This window comes from Carassius carassius, chromosome 8 (assembly GCF_963082965.1).
Source record: "Carassius carassius chromosome 8, fCarCar2.1, whole genome shotgun sequence".
Lineage (NCBI taxonomy): Eukaryota > Metazoa > Chordata > Actinopteri > Cypriniformes > Cyprinidae > Carassius > Carassius carassius.
In genome coordinates this window covers 31,323,245-31,345,768 of record NC_081762.1, presented here as the reverse complement: position 1 = coordinate 31,345,768, position 22,524 = coordinate 31,323,245, and the positions used below count along the sequence as shown (strand labels likewise).

Here is a 22,524-nt window from a genome sequence, read left to right as displayed (position 1 = left end):
AGGACCATGTCTGAAATACCTTTTGGCAGCTGTGAGCCCAAAAAAAGCTAACGTCGGAGTGTGGCAGCATTGCGTCAACGCTCAGTCGGTCTCTTTAGGGCAATGGTTTTCAAACCTTTCCTGGAGGCACCCCTGCCCTGAACATTTTGTATGTCTCCCTTATTAGACACACCCAAATCAGGTCTTGCAGTCTCTACTAATGAGCTGATGATTTGAAACAGGTGTGTTAGATGAGGGGAAATGCGAAATGTGCAGGGCAGGGATGCCTCCAGGACAGGATTGAAAACCACTGATCTAGGGATGTGTGAGTAAAAGGGCAGGAGCCAACTTGGAGAATGCGGGCATCGATCCCGCTACCTCTCGAATGCTAAGCGAACGCTCTACCATTTCAGCTAATTCCCCTGGCCTTTCAAGAATGACGAGCATAGCTGGGAATGACGGGTTTGATGCAAAGAGGCTGTCCCTCCTCTGGGCTTGCTCCTTTGCAATGGCCGAGATTATGTTGTCGAATTAACAAAGAGATTAAGCTTTTGTGTTTAAGGACCTTCTCGGTCTTGTTACGCCAGTATGCATGTGTATGGATTATTGTATTATGTAGGCTACCTTGGAACACTCGGATCATGCAGACAACTTCTCACCTCTTTTGCTCACACTGACTTAAAGTCTAAGGAAGCGGTTCTCAATTCTAGTCCTCGCTCCCCCCAGGTCTGCATGTTTTGCATGTCTCTCTTTGTTAGCACACCTGATTCGGGTTGAAACGTGAAGCTTTATTGTCTCATTGCATTCCCAAACATTATAGCTGGTTTTTTTCAATCAGGCAGACACTAATGGCTAAGCCAGGCCGGTTAGCTCAGCTGATTAGTGCGTGGTGCTAATAACGCCAAGGTCGCGGGTTCGATCCCCGTACTGGCCAGCTGTTTTTATTGACTGGGGGCTCATCTCTGCTCTGCGCTTCAGCTCCGACAAAGAGTATGGTGATCTCACTGAAATCCCTGCTTGCTAAGCAGAGGTTTGTTGTAGCCGAAATAGCTCAGTTGGGAGAGTGTTAGACTGAAGATCTAAAGGTCCCTGGTCTCTGAATCAAGTGATCCATGTTCAAATCTCGGTGGGACCTATTTTGCCACCAGTTTGCGCAGGACAATGTCTGAAATACTTTTCGGCACCTTTTAGTCCAAAAAAATTAACTAACGTAGAGAGCGTGGCCGCATTGCATCGATGCTCAGTCTGTCTCTTTAGGGCAGTGGTTCTCAAACCTGTCCTGGAGGCACCCCTGCCCTGCACATTTTTATTGTCTCCCTTATTAGACACACCCAAATAAGGTCTCGCGGTCTCTACTAATGAGCTGATGATTTGAAACAGGTGTGTTAGATGAGGGAAACATTCAAAATGTGAAGGGCAGGGGTGCCTCCAGGACAGGTTTGAAAACCATGGCTTTAGGGAACTGTGCGTAAAATGGCACTGTTTTGCAACCAATTTGCACAGGACCATGTCTGAAATACCTTTTGGCAGCTGTGAGCCCAAAAAAAGCTAACGTCGGAGTGTGGCAGCATTGCGTCAACGCTCAGTCGGTCTCTTTAGGGCAATGGTTTTCAAACCTTTCCTGGAGGCACCCCTGCCCTGAACATTTTGTATGTCTCCCTTATTAGACACACCCAAATCAGGTCTTGCAGTCTCTACTAATGAGCTGATGATTTGAAACAGGTGTGTTAGATGAGGGGAAATGCGAAATGTGCAGGGCAGGGATGCCTCCAGGACATGATTGAAAACCACTGATCTAGGGATGTGTGAGTAAAAGGGCAGGAGCCAACTTGGAGAATGCGGGCATCGATCCCGCTACCTCTCGAATGCTAAGCGAACGCTCTACCATTTCAGCTAATTCCCCTGGCCTTTCAAGAATAACGAGCATAGCTGGGAATGACGGGTTTGATGCAAAGAGGCAGTCCCTCCTCTGGGCCTGCTCCTTTGCAATGGCCGAGATTATGTTGTCAAATTAACAAAGAGATTAAGCTTTTGTGTTTAAGGACCTTCTCGGTCTTGTTACACCAGTATGCATGTGTATGGATTATTGTATTATGTAGGCTACCTTGGAACACTCGGATCATGCAGACAACTTCTCACCTCTTTTGTTCACACTGACTTAAAGTCTAAGGAAGCGGTTCTCAATTCTAGTCCTCGCTCCCCCCAGGTCTGCATGTTTTGCATGTCTCTCTTTGTTAGCACGCCTGATTCGGGTTGAAACGTAAAGCTTTATTGTCTCATTGCATTCACAAACATTATAGCTGGTTTTTTTCAATCAGGCAGACACTAATGGCTAAGCCAGGCCGGTTAGCTCAGCTGATTAGTGCGTGGTGCTAATAACGCCAAGGTCGCGGGTTCGATCCCCGTACTGGCCAGCTGTTTTTATTGTCTGGGGGCTCATCTCTGCTCTGCGCTTCAGCTCCGACAAAGAGTATGGTGATCTCACTGAAATCCCTGCTTGCTAAGCAGAGGTTTGTTGTAGCCGAAATAGCTCAGTTGGGAGAGTGTTAGACTGAAGATCTAAAGGTCCCTGGCTCGATCCCGGGTTTTGGCAACATCTCCCACACTTTTCCCTTTTTTGAGGCGGGCCATTGACCAAAAATCACTGGGTTCCAACCTCTCTGTATAACTGCTTCCCCACAGCCAGAGAGCTATCTGTTTCCAAGTTGGCCTCCAACCAAGCAGTTTCGGTTCCATGGTGTAATGGTCAGCACTCTGGGCTTTGAATCCAGCGATCTGAGTTCGAATCTCAGTGGAGCCTGTGTGCTTTCTTGCCGCAGGAAAAGATAAAACAGCACTAGTTTGGAGATGGTGCCAGTGTTTGTGGCCCTGTGAGCAACAGCTGCACCAGTTAAGGTTCCATGGTGTAATGGTTAGCACTCTGAACTCTGAATCAAGTGATCCATGTTCAAATCTCGGTGGGACCTATTTTGCCACCAGTTTGCGCAGGACAATGTCTGAAATACTTTTCGGCACCTTTTAGTCCAAAAAAATTAACTAACGTAGAGAGTCTGGCCGCATTGCATCGATGCTCAGTCTGTTTCTTTAGGGCAGTGGTTCTCAAACCTGTCCTGGAGGCACCCCTGCCCTGCACATTTTTATTGTCTCCCTTATTAGACACACCCAAATAAGGTCTCGCGGTCTCTACTAATGAGCTGATGATTTGAAACAGGTGTGTTAGATGAGGGGAAATGCGAAATGTGCAGGGCAGGGATGCCTCCAGGACAGGATTGAAAACCACTGATCTAGGGATGTGTGAGTAAAAGGGCAGGAGCCAACTTGGAGAATGCGGGCATCGATCCCGCTACCTCTCGCTTGCGCCTACTGCTTCCCACCGACTGAGCCAAAGTAAGCACAAAGTAAGCCCACATGAGCCAATCGCGTTTCGCCTGTGGCTTACTTTTGACCAATCGCATTTCGCCTGTGGCTTACTTTTGACCAATCGCGTTTCGCCTGTGGCTTACTTTTTACCAATCGCGTTTCGCCTGTGGCTTACTTTTGAACAATCGCGTTTCTCTTCCGTGGCTTACTTTTGATCAATCGCGTTTCTCTCCTGTGGCCTCCTTTTGACCAATCGCCGTTGTTGTCATCTTTGTTAAAGGTAAGGCTATTACTTCATTCATTGAAAACTGGTCATTATTTGTTCATATACAGTGTGTATTTTTGGAAAATGAATCGTGTCAGTATAGCTAGCTGGCATGTACAGTTCATGCTTTCTTCAGTACCTGTGAACCTGTAACTTTTCACATGATAAATGATCAGATAAGTTAAATTTATCGACCGTCAGCTAATTAAGCTATGCTACTGTCAACAATGATGTGTTTATTGTCTAAGAAATCATGGTTTCTGGGCCCTATGAATGAAAATAATGATTAAACTATTTACATTTATATTTGGTATTAACACATAATAACACACACACATTTTAATTGTAAAAATCATTACCAAATTGTTGTGGAGATATGGAAAACTGCATTTACCAAGAAATAATTGATATTTTCTAAAATAATGTAATAATAATGACTTTTTTTATAAAAAAACATTGAGAGTCTTAACTAAAAACAAACAAAAAAAGGCCAAATGTATCCATATGGGCCAAAGTATGTGGGAATAGTGCTCATTTTAATTTAGGTAGACCAGAAAGTTAAAAACACAGAAAAATGGCTGAGATTTTAAGAGGTAAAAGCACCTGGTGTAACCCTGGGGTAAGATGACAACATTTGAAGTATAATATATTTAATGTAATATTTTGTAGCCTGGTGTGTGTGTAATCATGGTTTAAGATGACAGCATTGAAAATAAAAGGAAATTTCAGACTTCATATTGACGTTACATATTTTATATGTCAGGGATTCCTGTCCTTTGTAGAAAACTCATCTTCAGGACAGTTTATGTCATGGCCATGTTTATTACCACAGTAATATAGTTTATGCGTAGCTTGTTAAATTATTGTTACACACTTAACATACAGGTGTCTTTTAGATTGCAAAAGGTAGTAGTCTTTTTCTGATTTTCATTTCAGAAAATGTATGCATATCCCTCTTTTCAACGGCAATCGGCAACATCAAGCCGACTCCTCATGGCACCTTCGGCGGAGGCGAGGCGCCTTGAAAATGTGGAGTCTGGAAGGGCCAAACCTAAGGAGGAGGTGCTGTCAGAGGCCAGTACTTTTGTCAGCACAAACGGTGGAGACCCCAGTGACCAGTTTTTAGTACTGGCTCACTGCAAACTTCAGTTTGGGAAGTACCAGGGCCAGAGATTTAGATGGCTCCTGGAAAACTCTCTGGGTTATGCCGTGTATTTGGTGCTCAGCATTTCCAATGAGACGACACAGACAACACCCCTGTCAGAAAATAAACAACTGTTCCTACAGTACACTTCTCAAATTAGAGAGATGGCAGAAGAAGTGGAGAAGTATCAGAGGAAGCAGGAAATGCAGGCAGAAGCCCGGGCAACTGGAGACCAGGGCTGCTTGATGGTGGAGTTTGGTGACTTCCAGGGTCGGTCCATGAAAGATGTTTATGAGGACCAGAGCAAGGAGGCTCAAGCCCTCATCAGGTACCTCGTTAAGGCAGATGCCAGGCCCAAAACCAACATGGCCATTTTCAAGACATATGTCCTGAAAAGACGGGCTTCTGCTGTGGGCACCAGCGTACGTCAGCCTGCACCTCACGCTGCAACCTCCAGTGCTTCTGCAACCACTGCACCTCCACCTGCAGCTATCCAAACTGGTGTACAGAAAACCGCAACTGTGAAAGCGCTGTTGGCACGTGGCAAAAATTTGTCGCCTTCACAGCTGGCGAAAAAACTCACGTCACCAGTTAAACCCTGTGAGTAGGAGTGTGAATATAGAATTTTACCTAAAGCATTTCTACATATATTAATTTATCATTATGGCAAACTTGTCAACTTGCCGTTTCCAGATCCATTATTGCAGTCCACTTTACCTCCTCCAGCAGCAGAACCCCCAGCCAAACATTTGCCCCCCATGCAGCTTTTCGCTACTGGTAAGTAAGCACCATCTTACATATGTTTGTCTCTGTGTATTGTTCACAATGATAGTTTTAACATTTATGCTCCAGGCAAGTCCGTTCCCATTGCAGAAGATGACGATGAGGAGCTGGTATTTGCTGCATCACAATGTGAAGCACAGCTAAATACAGGTGTGGCATATGACACAAATGCACATATTACAAGAATGTTTTGTGAAAACACACTGAGAAGCGTTATTTCTTGGGGGAAAATAATCAACATTTTAAAATATGTTTTGTTTACAATACAGAATTATATCATATCATGCCTCAAGCGGGATGCTTTCTTTGAGTGCACTTCTTCAAAACCGTAAGGATGTTCCAAGGTGTCAGTTTATTTATTTGCGTTTCCGAACTTACCCGTTGTTAGATAATCACCAGATAACTTTTTCACACCGCTTGCTCTTCTCACACACTCTTCAGCTCTCCCTGAGCAGACAGGGTGGTGGAGATTCATTGTTCTAATGATTAGAGGAACAGTTTTTCCTTACTCTATCTGTGTGTATGCTTCATGTCCGTGGGCTTCGTTGCTTTACAGTTAATTCATCACACCACATTTTCCTTCCTCCATTCCATCTGATCCTCATTCTCCTTAAATTAATATAGTGTATGCTGTGTTCTTTGCTTCCTTAACACTAGTACCACTTTCTTCACTCTCGTTCCTAAATATAACATAATATTTATGAATACTTGTCCAAAAATTGTGCTTTGCAGGCTGTTTGAGCGCTGCATTTATGGCATATTACTATCAAATGCAACAGTCATCCTTATTGCTTTTTTTTTACTATTCACTCAGAGGACTGTGCTGGTCCATCTCCATCAGTGGAAACTGCCAAGGCACCAGCTCCTTCACATCACCAGCCACCAGCTGAGCTTCCAAGTCACTGGAAAGATCAACTTCCACCTTTCCAGCATGAGTGGATCCGGAACACACTATTTAAGGCCAACCCACGAACCGGCAAGTCAGAACTAGTGTCCCAGCTGAAACTTTGGTGGTATCCTCCTCAGCCCCCTTTAATAAACACTCAGCCCCCTGCCTCACCTGACCTCTTCTTCTGTCGGCCCCTTTTCTTATGGATGCCGCTGAAGATGTGGTTATTTCCTCTTGTCTGTGTTCGCCCAGACTGTGGTAAGCACAGACTAACAGCGGCAGGAATTTACCGTACCGTGCGTAAGGTCGTGGACATCGACGGGTGGTATGACCTTGCCACTGAGTATCTGGAGTGCAAACGCTGCAAAAAGAAATATCCTGCCTGGTCTGAGGACATCCTAGGACAGCTGGATATGGGCCACCGCAGTCAGTTTCCAGCTTTGCTGACATACAGGTAATTCATAATGACAATCATTCATTATTAGGTGCTTTTATATGGGTTATTTTTTACCAACTAAAGCATTTGCATGATTATACTGTTGTTTCCTTAGATACTCATGTGACAACCGGGTGCTGAGGATGATGAGGGAGAGGACACTGGGCAACAGTGTGACTCAGCTTTACAGGAAGCTGATGGAACAGCACAGTGAGGCATGGACACAGCGTGTCTTGCAGTACCTGACTGCCTGTGAACCATTCACAAGGTCCTCCCTTGTGCAGCCTCCTGTGTTTGCTGGTCCTCCACTTTTACCTGCCCTGCCTAAACCTAAGTGACTGTTAGCCGTGTATGCCAGGGATGTTCTGGGGCGACTGCACGAGGTCAAGGCCAAATTAACATCTGTCTTTGGCTGTGTTCTCAAGATGGATTCGACAAAAAAGGTATCAAAGCCCTGTTTATATCCAGAAATTTGCCAGATATGGATATGTGTGTGATGTGCGTACATAAAGAGCACATCTTTTATTTTTCCCAATAGGTCACAAAGAAACTTGCCGGTGCTGCTTCAGGAACAGCTGCCTGGTGCACAAATGTCGGAAATGAACACGGCCAGGTCCTTGTCTCTGTGCTGACAGCTGCCGAGGGACATGGACTGGACTCCATGGCAGCTGGTCTGATGAAACGCTACCGAGAGGCAGGAGAGGCAGCCCCAAAAGTGATGTACGTGGACAGGGACTGCTGCAGTCAGTATGGCCAATCGCGGGTGAAGATCATGTTTTCGGAGTGGGATGAGCTTGTAGTGCGCCTCGACATCTGGCACTTCATGCGGCGATTTGCTGCAGGTGTCACGACAGAGGCTCATCCACTCTACGGGATCTTCATGGCACGTCTGTCCACGTGCATCTTTCAGTGGGATCCAGAGGATGTGGCTGCTCTTCGCTCTGCAAAAGAGAGTGACCTGGCGGCAAAGAAGACTGGCCACATCTCAGAAAAGGCGGTCAGTGCTCGCATTACCCGGAGGGAGTTGGCACTGCACTGCCGGAGGAGGACCAGGGGGGTGGAGGAGACCGCCAGATTGATTGGGTCACTGATTGATCAGTTTGACAGTGCGGATGGGAAGGACACCCTGGGAGTTCCTCTGCTGGACCACGAACGGATCCAGCAGATATGGAAGGAACAGCGCAAGCACGTCCAGTGTATACAAGACCCAGAGGACTTTCCGCTGTACATGAAGACAGGGACACTGAAGAAAGGCAGCGTGGAGCTGTGCTGCTACAGGTGTGCTCGTGGCTCTACCTCCTTGGAGTCGTTCCACCTCCACCTGAACCGTTTTATTCCAGGTATTACATGCATATGGATTATTATTTTTCTGTAGAAAATATAAGCACTGTAACTGCTTCCATCACTTTAAAGTAATGCCGCATTAATAAATGTCACACTCTACATTACAATTACTTTTTAATGTCATTAGCATTGACAAAGCTGTCTTGACTAACAAGTCACTAGTAATACAGGAATAAGTGACAATCATTTTTAATTTAGTTACACAACTCTATTAAATGTAGTATACAAGTTACTTCAGAGCACCTTATGTGTAGTACATATATTGTACATATGTGACATATAAAACCCTTTTTTATATATTTTTTAATATTATTTAACTTTTAGGAACCAGTGCCAGCGATGCGCATTTTCAGGACTATCTCCTTGAGGGCTTGATGCGTTGGAATGATGACCGAATGGAAGATGCCATAAAACGGGCGTCCTCCATTCGGACATATGGCAGTGCCATGAGAGAGGCTGTGGACCGGCTAAGCCGAACAGTCTTTGGGAAGCCCTGGGATGAGCGCTATCGCCCTCCTGGAGCATATACAGGTAAGAAATTTAACTTGTTCTTTTGCAATATTCTATTAAGTTATCTATTTAGCCTCCAATGTACTTGATAAATTATTAAGAGCACTTTTTTTCTTTTTTTATTATTTTATTATTGTAGGTGAATTGCTGGGAATCGAGTACCTTTACAGCCAGACTGGCAAAACACTGACTCCAGTGCTCCAGAACCCAGAGGAGGAAGACCGGCTGGTGGAGGAGGTTGATGATCAGGACCTGCTAGATGAGGGGTTTGAGCAAGAGAGCATGGAGGACATCACAGTTCCAGTGCTGTATGAGGATGACCCCTGCCGTGATCTCAGAAACAGCCCCTCATCTTTGCCTCTGCCTCAGTCCCCAGCATCACTGGCTGAGCCGTCCACATCATCTGGAGGAGAGGGACAGCATCTCGCCCCTGCCTCTTCAGTGCTGTCACAGCCATCTGACACTGGAAGCAGTGTCTCCGGCGAGGCTCAGGTAAGACACTCTAAGGGCTTTATTTTGTTTCAGTCTCGTTTTATTCCAAATACACTACAAGCAAGGTGTTTTTTTTTAAGCCTGCATTTATTTGATTCAAAATACAACAAAAGCAGTAATATTTTGAAATATTTTTACTATTTAAAATAACTGCTATCCATTTGAATAAAAATAGCTCCTAGAGATTTTTTGTTTAGGTTTCTTTGATGAATAGAAAGTTCAGTATATATTGTAACATTATAAATGTCTTTATCATCTATTTAATGCGTCCTTGCTAAATAAAAGTATTAATTTCTATAATTTAATACTAAATATATAATGATTTAAATGTTCTGACTCCACACTTTTGGATGGTATAGTGTATAATGTTAAAAAAGCTTTTTATTACAGATAAACTCTTATCTTGGATCCTTCTATTCATCAAAGAATCTTGAACAAAATGTACACAACTGTTCTAAATATTGATAATAATATCAATAAAAAAAGGTTTCTAGAAGAACAAATCAGGATATCTGAATGATTTCTGAAGATCATGTGACACTGAAGACTGGAGGAATGATGCTGAAAATACAGCTGTGCATCACCGAAATAACTTACACTTTAAACTATATTCAAATAGAAAGCATTTTTATTTTAAATAGTAAAATTATTTCACAATATAATGGCTTTTGTTGTATTTGAATAAAATAAATGCAGGCTTGTCGAGCAGAATTCTTTAAAAAATGTAAAAAAATATTTCTGTTCAAAGGCTTTTGACTGAAAGTGTATATTAACACTAATCTGCATTTACTAGGGAGCAGTCATTGGACCTGATGGCATCGCTGGGTGGGACAAGGTCCAGGATCTGGCTGGTTTCCTGGTGGGTCTTCGTGAGGCTCCTTACCTCACCGACCTGCAGGTGACAGAGGCCATCCAGCTGTGGACAGCTCTCCCTGACGTTGATAAACAGCAGGTCAACTATCAGCCTCGACATCAGCCTCAGCTGACACATGGGCGCTTTAAGGCACCGAAGCGGTCCGGAGTCACACCGGGTGTGGAGAGTGTGAAACGGTGTCTGATTGGACATCCTGGGGGTCCAGCAGAGTGGCCCAGCACCAGCCGCTTGGTTGAGGCCATTTGTATGAAGCTGTGTGCTTTACACAAGTCACCGACCAAGAAGGCTGGAGTTTGCACCCCCAGGTGGTCTAAAATCCTTTCAGATTACCACCACATCCGAGACCTGGTGCTTAACAGTCGAAGGCTGATGGATGAAACAATGATCCAGCTGTTTGAGCTGAACCAGAGGACACTCATTCAGTGGTAAGCAAGGCACATTATTTGGTTCCAGGGAACTGAATACTTCTGTACACACACACACACACACACACACACACACACACACACACACATATATATATATATATATATATATATATATATATATATATTTTACAAGTAATTTACTTTCAGGTTTCAACGGCAGCAGAAAAATCAGGAAATGAGTGTCCTCGCCCAGGGACTGACTCCATCTGACCCAATTGATGTGGCTGATACGCAGCTTCCTCTGCCGAGGGAAAAATTGGATGACGTGCCATCAACATCAGGCCCAAAACATCAATTTATCCTTCCGCCAAATCGAGAAGGACAGGCTCCAATTCTGCGACCGGGTCGCCGGCCCACTTCTGCCAAATAGGAGTGCCCTATCGCACCCGTCCCCACAGCAGCAGGAGTTGTGCAGCCCATTTCAGCACCTGGGTCACTGTTAGGCACACTAGTCCTTAACCCAGACATGACTGTGTCGATGGTGATTCCATCTTCTGGTGCTTTGACATCCGGTGCAGGCCCAGCTCCGCCTGCTCCAGCGCCTGCTCCAGCGCTGCTGCTTCTGTGTCCCGTTACACCCAGAGGAACAGGTATAACTGCTTCCCCACAGCCAGAGAGCTATCTGTTTCCAAGTTGGCCTCCTCCCTTCCGGGACTGGAATTGAGACCCGCTGGTCTAAGTGACATCTGACCGTTTCAGCTGTCCTACCTAACATCCCTCTACATGTTAGATACAGCCCCATTTTTAGGTCAATTAAGAGGCCAACTTGCATTCGTTAGCCTTTCACACTGTCTCGAGGACTTTGCTTGCCCTAGGGGTATGATTCTCGCTTTGGGTGCGAGAGGTCCCGGGTTCAAATCCCGGACGAGCCCTTGTTCAGGTTAAAACGTGAAGCTTTATTGTCTCATTGCATTCACAAACATTATGGCAGGTTTTTTCCAATCAGGCAGACATGGATGGCTAAGTTAGCTCAGCTGGTTAGAGCGTGGTGCTAATAACGCCAAGGTCGCGGGTTCGACCGCAGTACTGGCCATCTGTTTTTATTGTCTGGGGGCTCATCTCTGCTCTTTTCTTTAGCTCCGACAAAGAGTAGGGTGATCTCACTGAAATCCCTGCTTGCTAAGCAGAGGTTTGTTGTAGCCAAAATAGCTCAGTTGGGAGAGCGTTAGACTGAAGATCTAAAGGTCCCTGGTTCGATTCCGGATTTCAGCAACATCTCCCACACTTTTCCCTTTTTTGAGACGGGCCATTGACCAAAAATCACTGGGATCCAACCTCTCTGTATAACTGCTTCCCCACAGCCAGAGAGCTATCTGTTTCCAAGTTGGCCTCCAACCAAGCAGTTTCGGTTCCATGGTGTAATGGTCAGCACTCTGGGCTTTGAATCCAGCGCTCTGAGATCGAATCTCGGTGGAGCCTGTGTGCTTTCTTGCCACAGGAAAAGATAAAACAGCACTAGTTTGGCGATGGTGCCAGTGTTTGTGGCCCTGTGAGCAACAGCTGCACCAGTTAAGGTTCCATGGTGAAATGGTTAGCACTCTGTACTCTGAATCCAGTGATCCGAGTTCAAATCTCTGTGGGACCTATTTTGCCACCAGTTTGCGCAGGACAATGTCTGAAATACTTTTCGGCACCTTTTAGTCCAAAAAAATTAACTAACGTAGAGAGTGTGGCCGCATTGCATCGATGCTCAGTCTGTCTCTTTAGGGCAGTTGTTCTCAAACCTGTCTTGGAGGCACCCCTGCCCTGCACATTTTTATTGTCTCCCTTATTAGACACACCCAAATAAGGTCTCACGGTCTCTACTAATGAGCTGATGATTTGAAACAGGTGTGTTAGATGAGGGACACATTCAAAATGTGAAGGGCAGGGGTGCCTCCAGGACAGGTTTGAAAACCCCTGCTTTAGGGAACTGTGCGTAAAATGGCACTGTTTTGCAACCAATTTGCACAGGACCATGTCTGAAATACTTTTTGGCAGCTATGAGCCCAAAAAAGCTTACGTGGGAGTGTGGCAGCATTGCTGTCAACACTCAGTCGGTCTCTTTAGGGCAATGGTTTTCAAACCTTTCCTGGAGGCACCCCTGCCCTGAACATTTTGTATGTCTCCCTTATTAGACACACCCAAATCAGGTCTTGCAGTCTCTACTAATGAGCTGATGATTTGAAACAGGTGTGTTAGATGAGGGGAAATGCGAAATGTGCAGGGCAGGGATGCCTCCAGGACAGGATTGAAAACCACTGGTCTAGGGATGTGTGAGTAAGAGGGCAGTAGCCGACTTGGAGAATGCGGGCATCGATCCCGCTACCTCTCGCATGCTAAGCGAGCGCTCTACCATTTGAGCTAATTCCCCTGGCCTTTCAAGAATGACGAGCATAGCTGGGGATGATGGGTTTGAAGCAAAGAGGCTGTCCCTCCTCTGGGCTTGCTCCTTTGCACTGGCCGAGATTATGTTGTCGAATTAACAAAGAGATTAAGCTTTTGTGTTTAAGGACCTTCTCGGTCTTTTTATGCCAGTATGCATGTGTATGGATTCTTGTATTATGTAGGCTACCTTGGAACACTCGGGTCATGCAGACAACTTCTCACCTCTTTTGCTCACACTGACTTAAAGTCTAAGGAAGCGGTTCTCAATTCTAGTCCTCGCTCCCCCAGGTCTGCATGTTTTGCATGTCTCTCTTTGTTAGCACACCTGATTCGGATAATCAGCTCATTAGAAGTGAGCTCCTAGTGATTGACATGGTCCCTACACAGTGTTCATTGCTCCCCACTCCCTGAGCAGGGGAAATCCGTCAAAGTATACTTCACTTTGGAACATTGGTTCACGGATTTGTGCTGCGCAACTTCTTCACACATGGAGAAGTGTGACATCCTTTACCTCTGTATACCTCGATACACCACTGTATTACTCACTATGAATTGAACATATACATACGCTTTGAACTTGAATCACGGAGGGCTGTCATGTGATGTCCAGTTCTCAGGGCACTTACGTTCGAATGGAACAAATGTCTGAAGCTATACAAGAAACTTACAAAATGTGAAGAGCAGGGGGCGCGAGGACTGGAATTGAGACCCGCTGGTCTAAGTGACATCTGACCGTTTCAGCTGTCCTCCCTAACATCCCTCTACATGTTAGATACAGCCCCATTTTTAGGTCAATTAAGAGGCCAACTTGCATTCGTTAGCCTTTCACACTGTCTCGAGGACTTTGATTGCTTCCACGTTAGTTCATGTTCCTTCTTTTGTTGATGCTGGAATAGCTCTTTCTTCTTGGCTTAGGGAAAGAAGGCTCGTTGGTCTAGGGGTATGATTCTCGCTTTGGGTGCGAGAGGTCCCGGGTTCAAATCCCGGACGAGCCCTTGTTCAGGTTAAAACGTGAAGCTTTATTGTCTCATTGCATTCACAAACATTATGGCAGTTTTTTTCCAATCAGGCAGTTATGGATGGCTAAGCCAGGCCGGTTAGCTCAGCTGGTTAGAGCGTGGTGCTAATAACGCCAAGGTCGCGGGTTCGATCCCCGTACTGGCCAGCTGTTTTTATTGTCTGGGGGCTCATCTCTGCTCTTCAGTTCCGACAAAGAGTAGGGTGATCTCACTGAAATCACTGCTTGCTAAGCAGAGGTTTGTTGTAGCCGAAATAGCTCAGTTGGGAGAGCGTTAGACTGAAGATCTGAAGGTCCCTGGTTCGATCCCGGGTTTCGGCAACATCTCCCAAAATTTTCCATTTTTTGAGGCGGGCCATTGACAAAAAATCACTGGGTTCCAACCTCTCTGTATAACTGCTTCCCCACAGCCAGAGAGCTATCTGTTTCCAAGTTGGCCTCCAACCAAGCAGTTTTGGTTCCATGGTGTAATGGTCAGCACTCTGGGCTTTGAATCCAGCGATCTGAGTTCGAATCTCGGTGGAGCCTGTGTGCTTTCTTGCCGCAGGAAAAGATAAAACAGCACTAGTTTGGCGATGGTGCCAGTGTTTGTGGCCCTGTGAGCAACAGCTGCACCAGTTAAGGTTCCATGGTGTAATGGTTAGCACTCTGGACTCTGAATCCAGTGATCCGAGTTCAAATCTCGGTGGGACCTATTTTGCCACCAGTTTGCGCAGGACCTTCTCGGTCTTGTTACGCCAGTATGCATGTGTATGGATTCTTGTATTATGTAGGCTACCTTGGAACACTCGGGTCATGCAGACAACTTCTCACCTCTTTTGCTCACACTGACTTAAAGTCTAAGGAAGCGGTTCTCAATTCTAGTCCTCGCTCCCCCAGGTCTGCATGTTTTGCATGTCTCTCTTTGTTAGCACACCTGATTCGGATAATCAGCTCATTAGAAGTGAGCTCCTAGTGATTGACATGGTCCCTACACAGTGTTCATTGCTCCCCACTCCCTGAGCAGGGGAAATCCGTCAAAGTATACTTCACTTTGGAACATTGGTTCACGGATTTGTGCTGCGCAACTTCTTCACACATGGAGAAGTGTGACATCCTTTACCTCTGTATACCTCGATACACCACTGTATTACTCACTATGAATTGAACATATACATACGCTTTGAACTTGAATCACGGAGGGCTGTCATGTGATGTCCAGTTCTCAGGGCACTTACGTTTGAATGGAACAAATGTCTGAAGCTATACAAGAAACTTACAAAATGTGAAGAGCAGGGGGCGCGAGGACTGGAATTGAGACCCGCTGGTCTAAGTGACATCTGACCGTTTCAGCTGTCCTCCCTAACATCCCTCTACATGTTAGATACAGCCCCATTTTTAGGTCAATTAAGAGGCCAACTTGCATTCGTTAGCCTTTCACACTGTCTCGAGGACTTTGATTGCTTCCACGTTAGTTCATGTTCCTTCTTTTGTTGATGCTGGAATAGCTCTTTTTCCTTGGATTAGGGAAAGAAGGCTAGTTGGTCTAGGGGTATGATTCTTGCTTTGGGTGCGAGAGGTCCCGGGTTCAAATCCCGGACGAGCCCTTGTTCAGGTTAAAACGTGAAGCTTTATTGTCTCATTGCATTCACAAACATTATGGCAGGTTTTTTCCAATCAGGCAGACATGGATGGCTAAGCCAGCGATCTGAGTTCGAATCTCGGTGGAGCCTGTGTGCTTTCTCTATAAAGTCCATTTTTTGTTGGAGCGTCCATTCAGGTATAAGTTTGAGGGCTCTTGTACGTGGGTTAAGGGGACCTTAACCCACGTACAAGCTGTAACTCTGCCAAAACGGGGCCAAACTGAACCAAAATCGGGTCAACGTCAGACCTCCAGAAGGCCTACCGAACACCGCTGCCCCCCATCCATAACACCCCGGGGGGCGGAGTTATGGCCCCCCACATTTTTGATAGTCAAATGAAAGGAAGAGACCTAGCGACTTGAAACTCGGTGACGTGATAGCCCTCGAAGGGCCCTTTCTGAAGCCACCTCCCCCAAGTCGATAGACCCCCGGGGGCCAGTGATACGGGCCCACAAATGCAAAAAGTCCCAAAATTTGACCGGCCATAACTCACCCAAAGAGAGGGGAAAAAACACCAAACTCTGGTCAATATTAGACCTTGGGGACCCCTATCCGACGACACCAACCCCATGTTCCTATGACCCTGGGGGTCCGAGTTACGGCCCCCCAAACTGTGGGATTTGAACCGTTATAACTCAAAAACCGGACCACCCAGGAACTCGAGTGTGGTCACATACGGTAGACCCCTCGACCCTCTAAGGATCCCCTGAATTTCAGCCCCGGGGTCCACCGCATCCCGGAGAAATTAGCCAAAAAAGAGTACCATCCACCCCCCTCGCACCTACTCATCCATGCCGGCCAGGGTGCACCCTCCCCGGCTAGAGAAGGCAGCTCGAGGGGGGTGGAAGTCGGAAATTTTTTTTTATTATGAAGCCTAGAGAAAACGCTTGTACAGTACTCAGGGCACTCAGAGGAATCCATTTTTGTAAGTTTTATCCCATTATACTGTAGAAATATGCATAGAAAAATGTTGGATTTTGGTTAATTTCACCACATATGGTGAATGTTAACCAAAATGTCACAGACTTTGCCAAGCTGTAACTCTGCCAAAACGGGGCCAAACTGCACCAAAATCGGGTCAGAGTAAGACCTCCAGAAGGCCTACCGAACACCGCTGCCCCCCATCCATAACACCCCGGGGGGCGGAGTTATGGCCCCCACATTTTTGATAGTCAAATGAAAGGAAGAGACCTAGCGACTTGAAACTCGGTGACGTGATAGCCCTCGAAGGGCCCTTTCTGAAGCCACCTCCCCCAAGTCGATAGACCCCCGGGGGCCAGTGATACGGGCCCACAAATGCAAAAAGTCCCAAAATTTGACCGGCCATAACTCACCCAAAGAGAGGGGAAAAAACACCAAACTCTGGTCAATATTAGTCCTTGGGGACCCCTATCCGACGACACCAGCCCCATGTTCCTTTGACCCCGGGGGTCCAAGTTACGGCCCCCCAAAACGTGGGGTTTGAACCGTTATAGCTCAGGAACCGGACCACCCAGGAACTCGAGGGTGGTCGCATACGGTAGACCCCTCTAGGGATCCCCTGAATTTCACTCATTATACTGTATGCATATAAATATGCATATAAATTTATGTCCACGGGAGCGCTATGGAGGTCCCGCTGAATAAATTGTAAATGGACATTTTTTTTGAAAAAACCTCCCATTTGCCATTTATTCAGCATGCCTTTCCTAATGGTTCCGTGGACAGATAAATTTTAGCGATTTCGTGGTTGAAGTCTCATCTGCTGTACTCTGCAAGCTCCCAGGAATCCATATTTGTAAGTTTGAACCCATAACATTGTAGAAATATGCATATAAAAATGTTGGATTTTGGTTAATTTCACCACATGTGGTTAATATTAACCAAAATGTCACACACTTTGCCAAGCTGTAACTCCGCCAAAACGGGGCCAAACTGCACCAAAATCGGGTCAAAGTCAGACCCAAGTCCCTGAACCCCCGGGAGGCGGAGATACAGTGCCCCAAATTTGGTGTCCATCCAATATGAATAAATGGCAAGTGGGATATGTGTCCACCTTAGGTTTAACAAAAAGCAATTCTAGTAAATTTGATTTAATTAAATATAGGCAATATTGTTGATCAAAACCCCTGCAGTGTACTCAGACAGCCCAGCAGAGTCCATTCATGTAAGTTTTATCACAATATACTGTAGAATTTGCATAAAAAATAATGTCCACGGGAGCACTACGGAGGTCCCGCTGAATAAATTGTAAATGGACATTTTTTTTTAAAAAACCTCCCATTTGCCATTCATTCAGCATGCCCTTCCTAATGGTTCTGTGGACAGATAAATTTTAGCGGTTTCGTGGTTAAAGTCTCATCAGCTGTACTCTGCAAGCTCCCAGGAATCCATTTTTGTAAGTTTTATCCCATAATACTGTAGAATTTGCATAAAAATGAGCGTTGAATTTTGGCACATATGTGAACCACATGTGGTGCGTATCTCACTTTTCATTAAATAGCAACTTTATTTAACTTTATTTATTTCAAATGTGTGTTATTGTTAATGAAAAGACCTTTACTGTACTCAGGACACCCAGAGGAATCCATTCATGTAAGTTTTATCCAATAATAATGTAAAATATGCATAAAAATTTATGTCCACGGGAGCGCTATGGAGGTCCCGCTGAATAAATTGTAAATGGACATTTTAAAAAAAAAAAACTCCCATTTGCCATTTATTCAGCACGCCCTTCCTAATGGTTCCGTGGACAGATAAATTTTAGCAGTTTCGTGGTTGAAGTCTCGTGTCCACGAACCCGCTAGGCTGAAAACATTCAAGTATATGGCAGGTGGGACTTTTTTTAGAAAAGACCCAGGGGCCCGAAATTCGGATCGGTGGGTCCAGGGGCCGCCCCGAGTGAGCTGCCGAAAGCGCGGGGCCCTAAGGCGAGGGAAAAATTCGGAGCCTCCTGCACAAAATCTCTCCCTTGGCCCTCTCTGACTCTTACATGATCAGAGCCTTTTTAGAGATTTCAGGGTGCCGGACGGGTATTTTTTTTTCAAGGTCCTACAGCTTCGTGCTTCAGGGACATGGGAGAGGGGCCCCTGAGATGCGAGAATCTGGAATATGGGGGCCCTACGTCCTATTGTCTCCGAACTGTGGATGTCCCACCTTCAATCAAAACGTGTACCGATTTGGTGGACGTGGGGTCACTTATTTGACTGTTTGACCCCTAAAGAAGGTCATAGGGCCACCAGACTTCTATGCCCCGTTGAGTGGGTTCCCATGAGACACATATCCAAAATTCGGCCCGATCGGACCCTTGCAAGTCCTGTCCACGAACCCGCTAGGCCAAAAACATTCAAGTATATGGCAGGTGGGACTTTTTTAGAAAAGACCCAAGGGCCCGAAATTCGGATCGGTGGGTCAAGGGGCCACCCCGAGTGAGCTTCCGAAAGCGAGGGGCCCTGTGTCCCTCGAGAGTTGTGTCCACGAATCCGCTAGGCCGAACCCATTCAAGTATGTGGCGGGTGGGACTTTTTTAGAAAAGACCCAGGGGCCCGAAATTCGGATCGGTGGGTCCAGGGGCCGCCCCGATTGAGCTGCCGAAAGAGGGTGGCCCTAAGGCGAGGGGAAAATTCGGAGCCTCCTGCACAAAATCTCTCCCTCAGCCCTCTCTGACGCTTACATGATCAGAGCCTTTTGAGAGATTTCAGGGGTGCCGGATGGGATTTTTTTTTTCAAGGTCCTACAGCTTCGTGCTTCAGGGACATGGGAGAGGGGCCCCTGAGATGCGAGAATCCGATCGGGCCGAATATTGGATATGTGTCTCATGGGGGCCAACTCAACCGGGCATAGAAGTCTGGTGACCCTACGACCTTATTTAGGGGTCAAAGAGTTGTGTCCACGAATCCGCTAGGCCAAACCCATTCAAGTATGTGGCAGGTGGGACTTTTTAAGAAAAGACCCAGGGGCCCGAAATTCGGATCGGTGGGTCCAGGGGCCGCCCCGATTGAGCTGCCGAAAGAGTGGGGCCCTAAGGCAAGGGGAAAATTCGGAGCCTCCTGCACAAAATCTCTCCCTCAGCCCTCTCTGACTCTTACATGATCAGAGCCTTTTGAGAGATTTCAGGGTGCAGGATGGGAATTTTTTTTCAAGGTCCTACAGCTTCGTGCTTTGGGGACATGGGAGAGGGGCCCCTGAGATGCGAGAATCTCGTATCTCGGGGCCCTACGACCCATCGTCTCCGAAGGGCGGATGTCCCATCTCCAATATAAACGCGTACCGGTTTGGTGGACAAGCGCTCCCTTTTTTGACCCGTTGACCCCTAAATAAGGGGTCAATAGTAATAACCAACTTCTATGCCCGGTCGAGGTGGCCCCCATGAGACACATATCCAAAATTCGGCCCGATCGGACCCCGTCGAGCCGTGTCCACGAAACCGCTAGGCCGAACACATTCAAGTAAATGGCAGGTGGGATTTTTTTAGAAACGTCCCAGGGGCCTGAAATTTGGATCGGTTGCTCCTGAGGGCCCCTAGAACGTGCTGTCAAAAGCGCGAGAACCTAGTGCGATGCACTTTTTCCATGGGTCCTACGACTACGTGTTTCAGGGCCCTTGTTGAGGGGCCCCTGAGATGCCAGAATCTCAAATCTGGGGGCCCTACGACCTATCGTCTCGGAACTGTGGACGTCCCACCTCCCAACAAAATGCGTACCGCTTTTGTGGACGTGGGGTCCCTTCTGTGACCGTTTGACCCCTAAAGAAGGTCGTAGGGCCACCAGACTTCTGTGCCCGGTCGAGGGGATGCCCTCGAGACACATATCCAAAATTCGGCCCGATCGGACCCTTGGGAGTCGTGTCCACGAGTCCGCTAGGCCGAACGCATGGGAATAAATGACAGGTAGGATTTTTTTAGAAACGTCCCAGGGGTCCCAAATTTCACAGCGGGGTCCGTGGGGCCCCCCCAGTGACCTCACCGAGACCGCGGGCCGATCGGAGCGACTTGCGTCGGCGACCCCGAAATGGCCAGAGGGGGCGCCGGTGAGCGCCCGCTGGGCGGGGACGCCGACCCCCCACCTCTGGGACCCTTTTGGGAACGTTCCGTGAAAATAGTGGAAAAGTGGACAAATAGTGGTTCCTTGGGACCGGGGGTCCGGGTCGGGGGTCCTCGCGGCTCGAGGGTCAGATCCGCGATGATAATGGTTAAATGGACAAATAATGGGTTCGTGGTCATGGGGGTCCGCTCAGCGGACCCATATGGCGGGTGGACTAAAAGCAGCTCGCTGGGATGCGAAGCCCACCCTAGAACAGCCCCGGCCATTGGTTTAATGGGAAAAAGGCCAAATAATAGGGTCCTGGAAGCGAATACCCCCAATGGCCAGCAGAACGATGGCAAAAGGACCTTTATAGGGTTCGTGGTCACGGGGGTCCGCACAGCGGACCCATATGGCGGGTGGACAAAACGCGGCCCGCTGGGATGCGAAGCCCACCCTAGAACTGCCCCGGCCATTCGTTTAATGGGAGAAAGGCCAAATAATAGGGTCCTGGGAGCGAATACCCCCAACGGCCAGCAGAACGATGGCAAAAGGACCTATATAGGGTTCGTGGGAGGTGGGGGTGGGGGTGGGGGGGCTCCCCCGGTGGTCAACATCACCCCCTAGAGGTGTCAATACTTGGTTTACTGCGGATTCCCTACGGAAAAGGGGGGTAAGCCGACTCGTCCCGTTGGCCAGTTTTCTAAAGGAGAAAATGGATCCAAATTGACAGTACAATCCCTTCGAACCATTATGCGGTATATGGCAATTTAAATGAATGGGGTTTTTTCCACGAACCCATTATGTGTACTACCTTGCCGCAGGAAAAGATAAAACAGCACTAGTTTGGCGATTGTGCCAGTGTTTGTGGCCCTGTGAGTAACAGCTGCACCAGTTAAAGGTTCCATGGTGTAATGGTTAGCACTCTGGACTCTGAATCCAGTGATCCGAGTTCAAATCTCGGTGGGACCTAATTTGCCACCAGTTTGCGCAGGACCTTCTCGGTCTTGTTACGCCAGTATGCATGTGTATGGATTCTTGTATTATGTAGGCTACCTTGGAACACTCGGATCATGCAGACAACTTCTCACCTCTTTTGCTCACACTGACTTAAAGTCTAAGGAAGCGGTTCTCAATTCTAGTCCTCGCTCCCCCAGGTCTGCATGTTTTGCATGTCTCTCTTTGTTAGCACACCTGATTCGGATAATCAGCTCATTAGAAGTGAGCTCCTAGTGATTGACATGGTCCCTACACAGTGTTCATTGCTCCCCACTCCCTGAGCAGGGGAAATCCGTCAAAGTATACTTCACTTTGGAACATTGGTTCACGGATTTGTGCTGCGCAACTTCTTCACACATGGAGAAGTGTGACATCCTTTACCTCTGTATACCTCGATACACCACTGTATTACTCACTATGAATTGAACATATACATATTCTTTGAAATTGAATCACGGAGGGCTGTCATGTGATGTCCAGTTCTCAGGGCACTTACGTTCGAATGGAACAAATGTCTGAAGCTATACAAGAAACTTACAAAATGTGAAGAGCAGGGGGCGCGAGGACTGGAATTGAGACCCGCTGGTCTAAGTGACATCTGACCGTTTCAGCTGTCCTCCCTAACATCCCTCTACATGTTAGATACAGCCCCATTTTTAGGTCAATTAAGAGGCCAACTTGCATTCGTTAGCCTTTCACACTGTCTCGAGGACTTTGATTGCTTCCACGTTAGTTCATGTTCCTTCTTTTGTTGATGCTGGAATAGCTCTTTTTTCTTGGCTTAGGGAAAGAAGGCTCATTGGTCTAGGGGTATGATTCTCGCTTTGGGTGCGAGAGGTCCCGGGTTCAAATCCCGGACGAGCCCTTGTTCAGGTTAAAACGTGAAGCTTTATTGTCTCATTGCATTCACAAACATTATGGCAGTTTTTTTCCAATCAGGCAGACATGGATGGCTAAGCCAGGCCGGTTAGAGCGTGGTGCTAATAACGCCAAGGTTGCGGGTTCGATCCCCGT

General features: G+C 46.9%; 14 non-coding genes across 14 annotated transcripts; 13 read left to right on the top strand and 1 right to left on the bottom strand.

The window, feature by feature from the left end:
* The first annotated feature begins 839 nt into the window (after nt 1-839).
* trnai-aau (transfer RNA isoleucine (anticodon AAU)) lies at nt 840-913 on the top strand. Its single transcript has one exon. It is a non-coding gene; the product is annotated as a tRNA-Ile (tRNA).
* Nucleotides 914-2,319: 1,406 nt separating this feature from the next.
* trnai-aau (transfer RNA isoleucine (anticodon AAU)) lies at nt 2,320-2,393 on the top strand. Its single transcript has one exon. It is a non-coding gene; the product is annotated as a tRNA-Ile (tRNA).
* Nucleotides 2,394-2,499: 106 nt separating this feature from the next.
* trnaf-gaa (transfer RNA phenylalanine (anticodon GAA)) lies at nt 2,500-2,572 on the top strand. The gene has a single exon. It is a non-coding gene; the product is annotated as a tRNA-Phe (tRNA).
* A 135-nt stretch (nt 2,573-2,707) lies between these two features.
* trnaq-uug (transfer RNA glutamine (anticodon UUG)) lies at nt 2,708-2,779 on the top strand. Its single transcript has one exon. It is a non-coding gene; the product is annotated as a tRNA-Gln (tRNA).
* Nucleotides 2,780-11,643: 8,864 nt separating this feature from the next.
* trnaf-gaa (transfer RNA phenylalanine (anticodon GAA)) lies at nt 11,644-11,716 on the top strand. Its single transcript has one exon. It is a non-coding gene; the product is annotated as a tRNA-Phe (tRNA).
* A 1,068-nt stretch (nt 11,717-12,784) lies between these two features.
* Nucleotides 12,785-12,857, bottom strand: trnaa-agc (transfer RNA alanine (anticodon AGC)). Its single transcript has one exon. It is a non-coding gene; the product is annotated as a tRNA-Ala (tRNA).
* Nucleotides 12,858-13,794: 937 nt separating this feature from the next.
* trnap-ugg (transfer RNA proline (anticodon UGG)) lies at nt 13,795-13,866 on the top strand. Its single transcript has one exon. It is a non-coding gene; the product is annotated as a tRNA-Pro (tRNA).
* Nucleotides 13,867-13,962: 96 nt separating this feature from the next.
* On the top strand, nt 13,963-14,036 carry trnai-aau (transfer RNA isoleucine (anticodon AAU)). Its single transcript has one exon. It is a non-coding gene; the product is annotated as a tRNA-Ile (tRNA).
* A 101-nt stretch (nt 14,037-14,137) lies between these two features.
* trnaf-gaa (transfer RNA phenylalanine (anticodon GAA)) lies at nt 14,138-14,210 on the top strand. Its single transcript has one exon. It is a non-coding gene; the product is annotated as a tRNA-Phe (tRNA).
* Nucleotides 14,211-14,345: 135 nt separating this feature from the next.
* On the top strand, nt 14,346-14,417 carry trnaq-uug (transfer RNA glutamine (anticodon UUG)). The gene has a single exon. It is a non-coding gene; the product is annotated as a tRNA-Gln (tRNA).
* A 94-nt stretch (nt 14,418-14,511) lies between these two features.
* Nucleotides 14,512-14,583, top strand: trnaq-cug (transfer RNA glutamine (anticodon CUG)). Its single transcript has one exon. It is a non-coding gene; the product is annotated as a tRNA-Gln (tRNA).
* An 820-nt stretch (nt 14,584-15,403) lies between these two features.
* Nucleotides 15,404-15,475, top strand: trnap-ugg (transfer RNA proline (anticodon UGG)). The gene has a single exon. It is a non-coding gene; the product is annotated as a tRNA-Pro (tRNA).
* A 5,936-nt stretch (nt 15,476-21,411) lies between these two features.
* Nucleotides 21,412-21,483, top strand: trnaq-cug (transfer RNA glutamine (anticodon CUG)). The gene has a single exon. It is a non-coding gene; the product is annotated as a tRNA-Gln (tRNA).
* Nucleotides 21,484-22,303: 820 nt separating this feature from the next.
* Nucleotides 22,304-22,375, top strand: trnap-ugg (transfer RNA proline (anticodon UGG)). Its single transcript has one exon. It is a non-coding gene; the product is annotated as a tRNA-Pro (tRNA).
* Nucleotides 22,376-22,524: the final 149 nt, after the last annotated feature.